Here is a 16,972-nt window from a genome sequence, read left to right on the forward strand (position 1 = left end):
ATTAAAATGGAATGGCAAGTTGGCATAAAAGAGCATTTACGACACATTAGGCTTTTTGCGATTAACCAGGGGAACGATGCAAACCTTTCGCACTTTTATAGTTAGTATTTGGAATAAGTGTAGCCATTGGGATAATCGTAGTATTGGGAATGAAGAGAAAAGATCTTTAAAAATGAGCCGTATGACACGAAATTTTAATCATGAATTCATGATATATCCTTGCATATGCATTTTCATGCGTCCAAAAAAGTTTTGTATTCGGAAAAATTGCCCTGCTTGAAGGACGGGCAGAGATCAGGGCACGTCAGTAGGGCCAAACAGCCTTTAACTTTAACTCGATATCTATTGTCATTTACGGTAAGCACGTCAGGCCTAGCAGCAATAGCTAAATCACAATTCAGCGTTACGATGGCAAGTATGTTAGTTTTCGGAAAGTGTATTCGTTTAGAAAAATCATCTTGTACGACGGTCAGAGATAGTGGACTACCGCAGTCGTCACAGTTATTCTCTACGAGATTGCGGTACACATATTACACAGTTAATAAGTACTTTAAAGCAAGCAAAATTGTATTTCAATTAAATAAGATAATATGAAATGGAATCTCTTATTCGTGACTAATGTTAGGTTCGTAAAATATAGGAATGAAGTTCGGAATCCGTGATCCCCTTTTGCTTGTAATAGTTAAAAGTCCCTTTTATGTTAAACGTTTACACAAATAGTAAGTTCTAGGAACATGCATTGTCCAATGCCGGTTAAAAGACCTTTTAATGACACCTCATTCGCCCTTGTACGATTAGTATGTGTCCAGAAAAAGAGATGTTGACTTGGGAAATAATATATACGATCGAGTTGCCAAAGCCACAGAAGCTGTGAAGCGTATGGTGAAAATTCGAAACATTTTATGGCGGCTCAAAATTGATTTAAGCGATAAAGAGACGTCAAAGCGTCACATACATGATCCATCAGGAACTGCTTGATCGGTACCATACAGAGATTGCACAATCTGACGTCCAGAAAATGCGACGGGACAAAAACACTATCCTACGTAAACGAACTGACAGGCGACGTGGCGTTCTTCTGCAATACGATAACTCCCTCACATTGTTAAGGAAGTCACTCAAGGAGATGGACTGGTAGGATAACGATTGAGATGGTTATCCGCAGAACCGGCGAAGGAAAGAACTTATGAAAAACAGTGACAAGAACAAGGGACAGCATGGTGGGATATGTGTTGGAGCTTTAGAGGATAAAAACCATAGATGAAGACAGCGATTTAAATGCATTCAACAAATAATTGAGGATGTTGGGTGCAACGACGTCTCAGAGCTGAAGAGGTTGGCACAGGAAAGTGATTCGTGGTGGGCCGCACCAAGCCGGTCAGAAGCCTGATGACCCAGAAAATTGTAGTAGTGCATAAATTGTATTTGTACAGACGTGGTCCAATAGACTTCTGTTTCTAAAAGTAATAGATGTTTGCGACTAATCTGCCACTGGCGTTCCCAGTCATTTATTTAATACTAGCTGATCACCCGTCACTGGCCGTGTATGTATTTATTTCATTTTCCCTCTCCTCACTCTGTCCATCTGTTCCTTCCTCCCCTTCTGCCCATAACCTCCTCCTCCTCCTGTCTCTCTTCACCCCTCACCAACTGTCCACCTACTTCTGTCTCTCTTGATCTCTGTCTCCCGCTCACTGCACTTCTTGCTTCTTGTTCCTTCTCTCTCCTTCCTCTGTCCTTCTCTCTCCTTCCTCTGTCCTTCTCCTCCTCTTTCCTCTCTCTCCGTACATCTCCTCCTCCACACTGTGTTTGTTCATCTCATTCCCTGTCCATTTTCTGCCCATCTGCTCTTACTGTTTTGTCCATCTGATTCTTCGCTCTCTCTGTCCACCTCCTCCTCCAAGTCTATCTCCTATCTCGTCGTCCCCGTACCTTTTCCTACTCTCTCTGTCCCTGTACTCCTTCCCCCGTCTCTCTGACCATCTGCTCCTCCAATCTTCCTCTGTCTGCTCCTTCCTCCTCTGTCCCTCTCCTCCTTTCTGTACAGTGAAAATGTAGTAAGCGTTAATGTTTCATTCTTTCATCATTTTGTGGGGAGTATCAGCAAGAAAATGTCTTGTACAGGTTTCAAAATATGTGTGAAGTTGGTTGCAAGTCAGTAAGCGCTCTTTCTCAAATAATGGATGAATATAGTGTGGCTATTTGCGCATCGTGAGCTACTGTCTGTTTACATCCCCCTCCCCCCCTTCCCCACCTCCCGCCACTCCTTTGAGTGAGTGACAGGTGGTTCTTGGCCCCAAGTGATTCTTTCCAGACAGAGACAGAAAGTAATAACGTGTATCAAGATTAGTCGAAATGTATCCAGTGATTTATGGGATGTATGGATACGGATGTCACTCAAGAGATATCAATATTTTGTAATTATCAAATCTAAAATCAAGCAACACAGTACTAAATGAGTAAAACAAAGAAATTCTGAAGTGGAATAACGCAGCTGTTAAGATAAAGTATTCAAATGAAGAAAATTATTCAGAAATGTGAGAGGTTATGAGAAGCTACGACGAAGACCTAATATGAGAAACAACTGAAGAGAAATTATGAAGAAGACGAAACAGATTCTTATGATGAGGAGGTAATACATTTTAGCAGCCAACATTGCTCCTGGATAAACTATCAAACCATTCCAAGTAGTGCTTAAATGTTTTTGTAGTTCAAAAGAGAAAACTGGAAGAGATAACGCAAATAATGATATTAGGAACTAGTGCCGGATGAATCGTTTAAAGTTATGAGAGGAATTTAGAAAGACGTGCATGGAGTACGTGACATGTCAGTATGAATGAATGTATGGAAGAACAAAACAATTCCCATAAAATTGGAACGTTGCTGTAGCTGTAATGTTCCAGAAGGATGGTAGCCTGATCGTTGTGCTCCCACCTCCTTACATGCACTATAAAGCAATGTCTGAAAAGCAGCAAAGAAACGGTTCGCTTATTTGTAAACTCAACTAACAAGTAACACCTTCACAAATGATAACACTAACGACATGCAGAGTAAGGAATGACTATAAAACAACTGATAAATTCAAAATCAGCTAGTGATTCAACCTCGCCTTCACAAAATGCCTTTAGCCTTTCGATGCCGATTGCGCGGCAACAATGCACCTGCTATGCGCTGCTGGAACATGCCTTATACTTTCCCACTGTACCATGCACGTCGCTTATGTTGCAACCACGCGCCGTGCGAGCTACGACAGATAACCATCACTGGCGCGCCTCTGTATTCATTTTATGAGCTCAACATGACTTTACAATAAAGTAAAAGACACACATTTCAGTAACACCTTTCATTTGATATAATCCGATACGTGACAAAACACGCTGCTCAAAATCGCATTGCTTGCAACAATAATGGGAACCCCTGTGCATTGTTTCATTCTCGATCAAATACAAAGTCGCAAACAAAAATAAAAACAAGAGACAAGAATCTTAGTATCCGGGGGATGTTGGCTGAAGTATTCGGTACTGAACTTGACGAATACTCTTATTTATTCACCTACTGAAATAACGGTCACAGTACAGTAAGCAAATATCGTAGCTACATGTATGTGCTGAGGCACAGTGGAGTCCGAAAACAGAACACGATAGTCTCACCGGAATGTCCAGGATTCCAAAGTAAAGTAGTCGTGCGGATTTGAATTGCGAAGACCTCCGCTGTAGCAAACGGCAACGGTAGAGCTTCACGGTCAGTTCTCGTATTACTGCTATTAATAGTGTAGATGACGGGGATAATGCAACCCCTGACTCTCTTTGGAGTTCAGACTTCGCAGTTATGCCTCCAAACTCTCTCAGTAGTGCATTTGTTAGCCTTGCATTTTGAAGGTCCTTTCGTGCTTGCTGCCCTTATTTTTTCCTTCCTTCGTGACAACTCATTCGTCACGCCATGAAGCCATCGTGTGGTGTTTAACCACTGCTCTCGTCTTCTTGGACCGCGTATGTATTTTATTACAACGCGCCGTGTGCGTGTAAAGCAGCTACGCCGTCTGGCGAATCATCTCTCTGAGCGAGACAGCCCTACGACCCTGTGTAGGTCGGCGAATGGAAAGTCTCGCGAGACGAAGAGCCTTGTTGAGGGCTCTGCAGACGTTCTACGTGCATCTCCGCTGCGTTGTCCCAAATCACGGAGGCTCACTCGAAGAGCGGTCGCAACAACGTGAGGTATACAGGGTGATCCGCTGATCGTGACCGGGCCAAATATCTCGCGAAATAAGCGTCAAACGAAAAAACTACAAAGAACGACACTTGTCTAGCTTCAAGGAGAAACCAGATGGCGCTGTGGCTGGGCCGCTAGATGGCGCTGCCATAGGTCAAACGGATATCAACTTCGTTTTCTAAAATAGGAACCCCCATTGTTTATTACATATTCGTGTAGTACATAAAGAAATATGAATGTTTTAGTTCGACCACTTTTTTCGCTTTGTCATAGATGGCGCTGTAATAGTAATAAACATACGGCTCACAGTTTAGTCGAACAGTTTGTAACAGGTAGGTTTTTTAAATTAAAATACAGAACGTACGTACGTTTCAATATTTTATTTCGGTTGTTCCAATGACGTACATGGACCTTTGTGAACTTATCATTTCTGAGAACTCATACTAGTACAGCGTGAATACCTGTAAATACAACATTAATGCAATAAATGCTCAAAATGATGTCCGTCAACCTCAATGCATTTGGCAATACGTGTAACGACATTCCTCTCAACAGCGAGTAGTTCACCTTCCGTAATGTCCGCACATGCACTGACAATGCGCTGACGCATCTTGTCAGGCATTGTCGGTGGATCACGATGGCAAATATCCTTCAACTTTCCCCACAGAAAGAAATCCGGGAACGTCAGATCCGGTGAACGTGCGGACCATGGTATGGTGCTTCGACGACCAATCCACCTGTCATGCAATACGCTAATCAATACCGCTTCACCGCACGCGAACTATGTGCTGGACATCCATCATGTTGGAAGTACATCGCCGTTCTGTCATACAGTGAAACATCTTGTAGTAACATCGGTAGAACATTACGTAGGAAATTAGCATACAATGCACCATTTAGATTACCATCGATAAAGGGGGGGCCAGTTATCCTTCCTCTCATAATGCCGCACCATACATTAACCCGTCAAGGTCGCTGATGTTCCACCTGTCGCAGCCATCGTGGATTTTCCGTTGCCCAATAGCGCATATTATTTACGTTACCGTTGTTGCTGAATGAGACTACGTCGCTAAATAGAACGCTTGCAAAAAATCCGTTATCGTCCCGTAATTTCTCTTGTGCCCAGTGGCAGAACTGTACACGACGTTCAAAGTCGTCGCCATACAATTCCTGGTGCATAGAAATATGGTACGGGTGCAGTCGATGTTGATGTAGCATTATCAGCACTGACATTTTTGAGATTCTCGATTCTCGCGCAATTTGTCTGCTGTTGATGTGCGGATTAGCCGTGACAGCAGTTAGAACACCTACTTGGGCATTATCATTTGTTGCAGGTCGTGGTTGACGTTTCACATGTGGCTGAACATTTCCTGTTTCCTAAAATAACGTAACTATCCGGCGAACGGTCCGGACACTTGAATGATGTCGTCCAGGATACGGAGGAGCATACAGAGCACACGCCCGTTGGGTATTTTGATCACAATAGCCATGCGTCAACACGATATCGACCTTTTCCGCAATTGGTAAACGGTCCATTTTAACATGGGTAATGTATCACGAAGCAAATACCGTCAGCACTGGCGGCATGTTACGTGATACCACGTACTTATACGTTTGTGACTATTACAGCGCCATCTATCATAAAGCGAGTAAAGTGGTCCAACTAAAACATTCATATTTCTTTACGTACTACACGAATATGTAATAAAAAATGGGGGTTCATATTTTAAAAAACGCAGTTGATATCCGTTTGACCCATGGCAGCGACATCTAGTGGGCCAACCATAGCGCTATCTGGTTTCCCCCTTGAAGCTAGACGAGTTTCGTTCTTTGTAGTTTTTTCGTTTGATGCTTATTGCATGAGATATTTGGCCCGGTCACTATCAATGGACCAACTTGTACACTGTTGCATGGCCAATGCGGTCGCTATAAACTGTCTATGTGCTGAATAACTGAGGGCGCCACTTGAAGTGTTGCGAGAAACTCCTATCGCAGACCTCGGTGTATGTCAGCGATTTGTACTGTCTCGATATCTGATTCAGACACATGAGTCGCCGTTAGGGTGCAATACAATATAGGACTTACACCACTGTTCCTCATCTCTATTCAGTCTCATCATGGTTTTCTTTCGAGTGTGTTCACCCACTTAGCGCCCTCCGAAACTTCTTCTTCTTCTTCTTCTTCTTCTTCTTCTCTTCTCCCTCCTTCTTCATTCGCATCTTCTCAATTTCTTTTGAGTTTCCTTATATAATAACCTGCCAAAAAAGTGTGCCTCCACGCAAATGGTTCCTACAGCGTACGTCCCTCCTGTCGTAACCTGGTTCCGCCACTGGATAGCTACCAAACTCAAGTAGATGTACACGGAAAATCAGCATTACGGAAGGCGAGTAGAAAACGGATTTGTTGAAAGGGTTCTGGAAAAGGGCATTACATCTGTAAAAGAAATTGCATACAAGACGCTAGTGCGACCAATTGTACGGTACTGTCTCAGCGTTTGGGGTTCCTAAAAAGTAAATGAATTCACAGATGAGTTGTTAGGACTGTAGTACAAGGCGTAGCCCACTTGAAAGTTTAAATGGAGGAAGAGTGCTGTTCTTACGAAATTCTGCTCGCTATATTTAGAGGGTCGGTATTCAAGGACGTCTGTTGTATAATAATACAGCTGAAATGGTGGTACTGCACAGGGACGACGTGAATAAGATAAGATGGAATGGAATGGGGCGTGTATATAAATATATAGAGAACCTTCTCTCGCTTAATATGCAAATGAAGTAGGACAGAAAGTTGTTGACATTAGTACGAAGTAGGCCTACTCTCTGCCACGAAATATGCTGTGACTTGAGAATTACGTGTTGAAATACTGTAGCTACCGAGGAGTGGGGAGTGGTAAAATGATAGGTTTTAAAAAATAACACTTGAACGAGAAACGACAATTTATTTATAAGAATATTACTGCGTATATTTATGTATTTCTGTACACTTCTGTAGTAATATTGAGAAATTTCAATTAATACAAGCAAATGAACAGTACAGTTTTAGATTTAGAGAGTGAACAAGTGAAGATAGCAAACTACTACGATTTACCAAATGAAAACAAATTTAGAAAAAAATTTTAGAATTACAAAATGAACAGTTTAACTGGAGGTAGCAAACTATTCAGCTTCACCTGACTCCGATGGTTTTGTTTTAACATAGTTTAACAAGCAAAGTATTAATTAAAACAGAGAAAAACATTTACATTGCCGGCCGGTGTGGCCGAGCGGATCTAGGCGCTACAGTCTGGAACCGCGCGACGGCTACGTTCGCAGGTTCGAATCCTGTCTCTGGCATGGATGTGTGTGATATCCTTAGGTTAGTTAGGTTTAAGTAGTTCTAAGTTCTAGGGGACTGATGGCCTCAGATGTTAAGTCCCATAGTGTTCAGAGCCATTTGAACCATTTTGAACATTTACATTAGCAGATGTTGCATACCAATAAATGAACATTAGTGGACATATACTTACCAGCTGACGCAGGCAATGAACCGCAATTGAGGAACAGTATAAAACAAACGGTAAAAGATATTCAAAAAATGATCAAATGTGTCTGAATTTCTAAGGGATCAAACAGGTCAGGCCATCGGTCCATAGTCTTACACAATACTTAAACTAACCTATGCTAAGAACAACACACACACCGATGCCCGAAGGAGTACTCGAACCTCCGGTGGGAGGGACCGCGCAATCCGTAACGTTGCGGCTGTAACCACGCGGCCACTCCACGTGGTTAAGCGTAGAAATAAATTTGAGAAACAACGGCTCAGTGGTTTCAACTAACTGTAATTATATTTGACCCTGCTTGTGCAAATCAACACAAATATTTCTCCTAAATTACAGATCGGTCTCGAACCCAACAAACAGGAATATTTGTGCTGTAAACACACACAAGTTTCTTTCAAATATGTATAAAAGTGGATACCATAAATTTCAACCAGAACCCGCCCCCATAGCATCAATCAAGACAGAAAAACTGAACTTGCCATTATGATGAGTCCACATTAGAGGAACAACTCATAATATTCATGAAATATGCACAGATCCAGAAGGCAGCAGGCAGCCGTAAGAGCGAAGCAAACTGAATTTACGAACGTAACTATAGATAAATGCTTTTTAGTAACTGCACAGCGAATGCTCCAATTAACTTCCTGAACAGTCCACACATTAACATGATCATCAAGGTGGTCCGTATGGCTCAGCCGTTATACTTTGACTGCTGTTCCCGTAGATATCAGACGATAGACGTAATACCAGTGTTTCTCAGGCCTGCAAATTGACAGGTTGGCTGTGCAGACTTTAGACCTAAGTGCTATTCCGTACCGGTATCTGCTCGCAGCGTCCGCATCCCACACAACCGCTGGCGCTGCCGGTGGATGGCCATTCTCCAGTTATCGGTAGGCAGCAACTGAGACCCAGCTGATAAGGGGCGGCATTAGGTCAACCCGGCAGCAAGCGTGCGTGCACCCTCACGGGGCGCTATGCAGCCTTTGCTTAGCTACAGTGAAAGAGGCTGAATCGTTTTCGATTATATATCGGGAGTGCGCATGGTTCATGTATGTTGATGTAGACATTAGGAAATCTGAACTACACATCCTCTGGTGTGGGCAGGAAAAATAATAATCAAGAAAATAGAATTCACGACCAACTATAAGAGTTCGACTGAATATGACAAATAAATGAAAGTAAACGGGAATCCGAAAAAATAAAATATTTTTTTTTATTATGTATTCAGAGCTATTAATATTTCATGGCTATTTCTCAATACTGTACTGGAAACACTCTTCTAGATGACTAGCAACATTTTAAGTTAAGTTATATTATCGAGTTCACAATCCCATCATTCTTAACATCCCAAATAAAGCAGGTGCTTACAGATGTGAAAATTACAGAACCATCAATTTAATAAGTCACGGCTGTAAAATACTAACACGAATTCTTTACAGACGAATGGAAAAACAGATAGAAGCCGACCTCGGGGAAGATCAGTTTGGATTCCGTAGAAATGTTGGAACACGCTAGGCAATACTGACCCTACGACTTCTCTTAGAAAACAGATTAAGGAAAGGTAAACCTACATTTCTAGTATTTGTAGACTTAGAGAAAGCTTTTGACAATGTTGACTGGAATACTCTCTTTCAAATTCTGAAGGTGGCAGGGGTAAAATACAGGGAGCGAAAGGCTATTTACAGTTTGTACAGAAACCAGATGGCAGTTATAAGAGTTGAGGGGCATGAAAGGGAAGCAGGGGTTGGGAAGGGAGTGAGACAGGGTTGTAGCCAATCCCCGATGTTATTAAATCTGTATATTGAGCAAGCAGTAAAGGAAACAAACAAAATTCGAAGTAGGAATTAAAATCCATGGAGAAGAAATAAAAACTTCGAGGTTCGCCAATGACATTGTAATTCTGTCAGAGACAGCAAGGGATCTGGAAGAGCACCTGAACTATATGGACAGTGTCTTGAAAGGAGGATATAAGATGAACATCAACAAAAGCAAAACGAGGATAATGGAATGTAGACGAATTATATCAGATGATGGTGAGGAAATTAGATTACGAAATGAGACGCTTAAAGTAGTAAATGAATTTTGCTATTTCGGGAGCAAAATGACTGATGATGATCGAAGTAGAGAGGACACAAAATGGAGACTGGCAATGGCAAGGAAAGCGTTTCTGAAGAAGATAAATTTGTTACCATTGAGTATTGATTTATGTGTCAGGAAGTCGTATCTGAAAGTGTTTGTATGGAGTATAGCCATGTATGGAAGTGAAAAGGGGACGATAAATAGTTTAGACAAGAAGTGAATAGAAGCTTTCGAAATGTGGTGCTATAGAAGGATGCTGAAGATTAGATGGGTAGATCACATGACTAATGAGGAGGTATTGAATAGAATTGGAGAGAAGAAAAATTTATTTCAGAACTTCACTAGAAGAAGGGATCGGTTGGTAGGACATATTCTGATTCATCAAGGGATCACCAGTTTAGTATTGGAGGGTAGCGTGGAGGGTGAAAATCGTACAGGGAGACCATGACATGAATACGCTAAACAGACTCAGAAGGATGTAGGCTGCAATAGGTACTGGGAAATAAAGAGGCTAGCACAGGATAGAGTAGCATGAAGAGCTGCATCAAACCAGTCTCTGGACTGAAGACCACAACAACAACAACAACAACAACAACAACAACAATCAGAATTGCGTTTTTAAGATACGTGACTGTTGAAACTGTAAAGCTCACCAGACTCTTTTGGTTGATTGAGCTTCAATGTAATTTTTAATTAACTTTAAAAAGCGGGTCTTACACCTCTTACTCAATGTAAACATTGTTAAAATTCCTGTGTGGGTTTGCAAACGAAGTAGGAGAACCGTTTTTTCAATCTCTTGGAGCACACATAGAACAACACAAATTAAACTGACGTGCTGTGTTTTGTGTGTAACCGCGTATTACAGCTGGGAATTATGGGCAAATTCCTACAACGATTATGACTTTCAGGGATACAGAAGAATTTCCTCTTTCTTCGTTACACCGAATTAAAGTTTTATCCATTAAATACCTTTAACTTCCTTATAACTTTGGATTCTTAGATTGTTTATGATATGAAGGAAGGCGAACATTTTTGCAGCGTCACGGAACTACTCAGATGTATCTTCAGCGAAACCAACCTCCGTGTCCAGTGGAGAGAAATGAGAATTTTCTTGCAATTTTTCTTTGAACTCAGCAACGTTTCCTATTAATTCCTCAGAAAACAACTTGTTTCCTCCTTGTAATGTCGTTCTAGCATTTCTTCCTGTCCCATTACTTGTGTCTGTAGTATGTGCACAAAGGTACTGTATAAAATTAATAAACCTTCCAGGTTGTTGGAACTTGTTGTGAACTAGGTTTGGTCTTAGATGACTAACTTCGAAGACACACACGAAACATATAACCGTGTATAAAATCCCCATTGCAGCTGCAGGGCAACCCGTCAGTTCCATGTGCTGTGCCCAGCCTTCGTGAGTCGGTAACAGATATACAGAGTAACTTAAGGAATTGTAAGTATGGTTAAGAATATGCGTATGTGGCACTTCAAGATAATGGAATCATTGTGTTACAACAAAATAGTTATGAAGTAAAATTATACTCCATTTATGAAACTAACCTTAGAATGTCGGAGAATACTGCAGTTCCCAACAAGAACACGTTTTCTTCATTCTTGCATCTTAGTGTGCCTCTTTTCACCAGAGGGTGTTGTTTTTTGTGGCTCGAGAAAACACTAACAAGATGCTGGTGATGCTTCGTCTACATGCAAGAGTTACATAACCCGTATAAATTTTGCATATGGTTTAGAAAATCTTAATGTTTCGTGCTCCACAGCTTGTAAGTATTTGATAAAGGGTATCTTGTAAACACGACCTACATTTAAAAATATTTTCTACAGAAGACCAAGAAATGTGGTCGTTCAACGTTTGACAGCTACAGCATGTACACACGACAACATGGGTGCCACAGAGATCCACGTCAATTTTACTGTCATAAATACGTGATAGCTGACAAATATGTCGTTTGCTATAATCGTACTTAATATAAATCGTAGTTATATCATTGTTAAAGAGTGAGAATGAGATTAATGAACTACTGTAAAGGAAAACTTAAAAAGAGATATGTAGGTAAACGGAAAGACCGCAGATATGATTCAATTTTGAATAGTAATAGAGTATACTGACTGTGATGACTTATAAAGATACTATGTGCACACGGATATGTCGGTTGTTGTTGGCCGTGTTTCGAGATGGTATTTACATGCAGAGAACCTTGCGTCAGTTCTGTGTTAACACATCCTCTGTATTAAAAACTCCTGAGGAAGCTTACCTCTTGCACTGTTCTTACGTTATGTTCTGAGCCATCTGTCGTCTGACATATGATGTGACGCTCAACGCATTCCTCTATTGCGCAAACCCAATGTAGAATAGCTCTTGCACCAAGCCTTCTCTGTCGTCTCTAGAATTTTTACCCTGTAGTACCATGGAAGTTATTCCTTGATGTCTTAAGAATTTCGTATTATTCTGCCCCTTCTTCTTCTTGTCAGTGTATTCCATATATTCCTTCCCTTGTAGATTCTACGAAGAACCTCCTCACTCCTTTATCGGTTGACCTAATTTTCAACATTCTTCTGCAGCACCACATCTCAGTTACTTCGATACTCTTTGGTTTTCCCATAGTCCGTATTTCGCTACCATACTATGCTGTCCTCCGAACGTACATTCTCAGAGATTTGATCCTTAAAGTATGACCTATTTTTAATAATAGCAGCTCTGTTCCGCCAGGAACTCCCTTTTTGTCTTAGTTTACCTTCTACGTTCACCTGACTTTGTCCATCATACGTTCTTTTGATCTCATGACAGCAGAATTCTGTAACATTGTCGACATCAGGATCACCAATTTTGATTTTAATATTCTCTCAATTCTCATTTCTTCTACTTCTCATTATTTTCGTGTTTCTTCGTTTGTGTCTCATTCAATTCAAGTAACTCTTCTCCACTCACACTGAAGGTAGTAATGTTGTCAGCAAATCTTATCATCTTTCACCCTAAATTTCTAATCCCCCTCTTGAAAAGTCCCTTTTATTTCCTTCAATGCTTCTTCGATGTACACATTGAACAGTCAGTCGGGGGAGTAACACTTAATCCAAGGACGCCGCTCTTGGTTTTCCAATATTCTTGGTTTCTGTACATTCGTACAGCTTACCCTCATAGCGGTATTCAGTGTAGTCTCTCCACAGCCATATGTTCGCTCTCTCTTCTCTCTATTTTTTATCGTGCGAAGTGGCGTATGCGAGAGGACGACGGTTCAAACCCGCGTCTGGCCATCCTGATTTAGGTTTTCCGTGACTTGCCTAAATCACTTGAGGCAAATGCCGAGAAGATTCCTTTGAAAGGGCACAGCCGATTTCTAATGGCCTCGTTGTCGACAGGACGTTAAATACCAGTTCGTATTTTGCTCATGATGATGCAGCCCTCGCTTTCCATTTTCCCAAAGGCTTTCTTGGCTTTTATAGGTATTTTGTGCTTCCCACGACCATTCCTTGCTCAACCACTTGAAATTTTTCCGTGGAGCTATTTCGCCTTGTTTCCCCAACACTTCCTATTTTTTTCATTAGTAAGTGACTTATCCACCCCACGAATTATGGACCCTGTTGAGGTTTGGTGGCTTTGATGCTCCAACAATGCATATAGTCGTACCGTGCTACCACAATAGAGGGGTATCTACGGGAAAGCCAGGGAAACATGAGTTTCCTGAAAAAGGGCTGCTGTCTTTTGTGTAATTTTACGGGCAACAGTCTGGATGACTGTTTAAATAGTCCCCCCCCCCCCCCCCCCCCCGGCAGGAGCTGCTCAGCAGTATGCAGTCATCGGAAAAAAAACAGACTAATCTAGGGGTCGGAGCGTGTGATGTGAGACCCCTTACTCGCGCAGGTAGACTAGGGAATTTGAAAAATCTAATTGGTAGGTAGAAGCACTGGGGTACTGGGGTGACCGCATAGTTTCAGACAAGGCAGACGGCTGGCAGGTACGGCCAACATCCTGCACGTGTTCACGAGATGGCGCCGGGCTCACGAATTCCCTGTGTTCGTCTCAGTACGGACAACTCCATTACCGAACACGCACCCCGTGTGGACGTGCCGTTGTTTAGATAATAAGACATGTAGGGTATGTTGCTGCGTGGGAACGGAATAATAAACACGCGAGACCCACGAGCTACGAAATGACATTCGTCTGTAGTTGGCACAAAGAAGCAAGAGTCGTGATCTCTCCTGGTGTGCTCTAGAAATTATTTTCGATTACTAGGTAGATAGAGACATACAGATATACACAGAGGGAGAGACTGACATCAGTGCCTTCTGCCATCTTACACCTGCTGGGGTCTAACAGTGGTATGGGTCTTAAAGTGCAAAAAATGTTAATTACGACTTTACTATGTAGGATGTGAGATTTGAAAGTGATACAAAGCAAATTTCTATTATGTACCCTAATGCTGAAAAACAGTTTTTACATGCAGGCTGTTTATAAATGAATATCGGGGTTTTAACGCTTTATAGTATTTATTATATTTAACTTACAATTATAAACTATATGTCAAATGAAAGAGCAACTTAAACAGTTTTACCAAGAACCTTATAAAAAGTGCGCCACCTCACTGGCATAGCGAAGTACGTGATTGGTCGAACTTCACCGAACCCAAGCGCTGGATAGGCCGTAAGGGGCCCAATGACAGGGCTTGCTTTGCATGGCCTCCACGTTCACCCGACCTAACGCCATGCGATTTTTTCCTGTGGGGCTTCATCAAGGATCGTGTGTACGTGCCTCCGCTACTAGCAGACCTCCCTGAATTAAGAAACCGGATTGAAGCAGCTGTTGCTACAATCACTGAAGACACACTTATGAACGTTTGGGAAGAACTCGGCTATAGACTTGATGTGTGCCATGTGACAAATGGTGCTCTCATTGAACATTTATAAGGTTCTTGGTGAAACTGTTTGAGTTTCTCTTTCATTTGACATATGATTTATAACTGTAAGTTTAATGTATTAAATATTATAAAGCGTTAAAACCCCGATATTCATTTATTAACAACTTGTATTTTAAAATCGGTTGTGGTTATCAACACTGATAGGTGACACGCTCTATACGAGACGGTCATCCGCACATAAGATACAATGAAATTTCCTCGTTCATTAATCTCATACACTGATGAGACAAAACGTTATGACCGCTACCCACCGCGTGAATGAATATAGTGTGGTGGCGTTGGGGGACGAGATAGAGTAAGGAAAGTGTACAAGCGGGGCAGAGACGAATGGGGAATCGTTCTAACGACGATGCGGGTCGCAAATACGGAAATGAATTGAAATGACACTGGCAAAGGGGAGATTGTTGTGGCCTCGCGTCTAGGAATGAGCTTCTCGCAAACGCCGAACGTCGTAAACCGTCCGCGAGCTACTGTCGTGAGCATCTGTGGGATGTAGTTGAGGGACGGTGAAACCACGGGTAGGCAACGAGGTGTTTGACGGCCACGTGAGGCTTGCCCGCTACGTAAATTCTGCAGCTCGTCGTCTCGTGGCTGCTGGCCTTTGGCTGTGGTGAGGCCCGCACGTCTTGTTTGCGTCTCGCGTGTTGTGCTGCTTGCTAGCGAGCGCGTGTTTGTTTACTTCCGCGCAGCGGCTCGTCGCGGAGTCAGACTTCATTGACTATCAAGGCGTTTTCTTACCGCCAAGCCACAATAAAATTAACTTTTCCATTGGATCACGAACAACCGAAGGCGTATGAAGTTGAACGTTTCACACGGAGTGAAATGCGTCTCGTAACACAAGACGTTCTCGGAATACATTTCTCGATCCCCAGTACTACTGTGTACGTACAGCTGGCGAATGACGAGCTGTGCGCCGACGTTGCGCGGCACCACGCTAATCACTCGAGCTTCGATACTCTGGCGGAAGCAAAGAAACTGCAGTGGTTGGCTGATTACTCTGGTTTTGGCCTCCGAACGTTGCGGGTTTTGACTGCTACGGTCGCAGGTTCAAATCCTGCCTCGGGCATGGATATGTGTGATGCCCTTAGGTTAGTTAGGTTTCAGTAGTTCTAAGTTCTAGGGGACTAATGACCGCAGCAGTTGAGTCCCATAGTGCTCAGAGCCATTTGAACCTTTTTTTTTTTCGTTGCGGGTTTTCGAACCCCTGTTTGAAGTACCATTGGACGCTGTAATGACTAATTCCAATTTTATAGCTAATAATGCTGCCTCAGACCCAGAAGAATTGTATTGATTGTGACAAGGGCTGCGGAAGCCTACGTTTACACTTACGGCAACGTCGTCAGTCACTTTGCTGAAACGTGGAAGACGTTCGAAACGTACTGTGTCCTCAATGGTGTCCTTCAGATAAACAAATAAAAATTGAACATCGGAAACACATGCCTTCCTATTTTGTTATTGCCGGCTGCAGGGTTGTCGGCATGTACGATGGCCAGCCAAGCACCTGTTCACCACGTCCGTTCTGAGCGTCTCCGACGTCGACTGGTTCAGACGCCGGTCGGAGATGCCGCTCCTACTGCGGCGCCAAATGTGTTACCTCTGTCTTACGCACCTCCGGCAGTGCTGCGTGCACGCCCCATCTGAATCGGTAGGTACCGGTGCAGGCTCCTCTCGATGACGCGATGGACGTTTCGCTGTCTCTCCTACACTGCTGGTGGAGGCAATACCAATGAACGACGACCGCCAGGAGGCACAAGTTGTCTGTGCCGACCCCATGGTGGTTGACCATGGAGCTGTACCTACCTCCGCCTTTCTGCCATCTGGCCACATGTGGGACGATAACCGCCCACCATCCGATACGGAACAGTATGTTGGGAAGCAACGGTCGCCGATGCAAAGGAAGAGACAACGCCGTACCCCTTCTGATGACTGTGTCCACTGCAAGTCTGCTCAGGATAACGACCAGGGTACTGATGGTGCACTGTCCTCTGACGCCCTAACACCTGAGACGCGACGTCCTTCCATGCCTCCATCTCCAGTGAGTGTCCACCTCCGGACACCTTTCCCCGCTTGCGTCTCATGCAATTGCCTCCCTTTCTGTGTCTGACGCTACCTGTGGGCGCACCTCTGATAATGTTCCACTGAACCGGCGCGGTGACACATTTGTCTCCTCCTGGGTGGACGACGTCGATGCTGAGGATGATTCTGGAGATGTGAAGAACGTTGA

At 42.9% G+C, this 16,972-nt stretch overlaps 1 protein-coding gene across 1 annotated transcript in view; it reads left to right on the plus strand.

Moving 5' to 3' along the window:
* Positions 1-16,972, plus strand: part of LOC126278661 (cell adhesion molecule 2-like) — a 1,323,224-nt gene that overhangs the window by 312,316 nt on the left and 993,936 nt on the right. The window lies entirely within an intron of this gene.

The sequence above is a fragment of the Schistocerca gregaria genome, chromosome 6 (genome assembly GCF_023897955.1).
Source record: "Schistocerca gregaria isolate iqSchGreg1 chromosome 6, iqSchGreg1.2, whole genome shotgun sequence".
NCBI classification, from domain to species: Eukaryota; Metazoa; Arthropoda; class Insecta; order Orthoptera; family Acrididae; genus Schistocerca; species Schistocerca gregaria.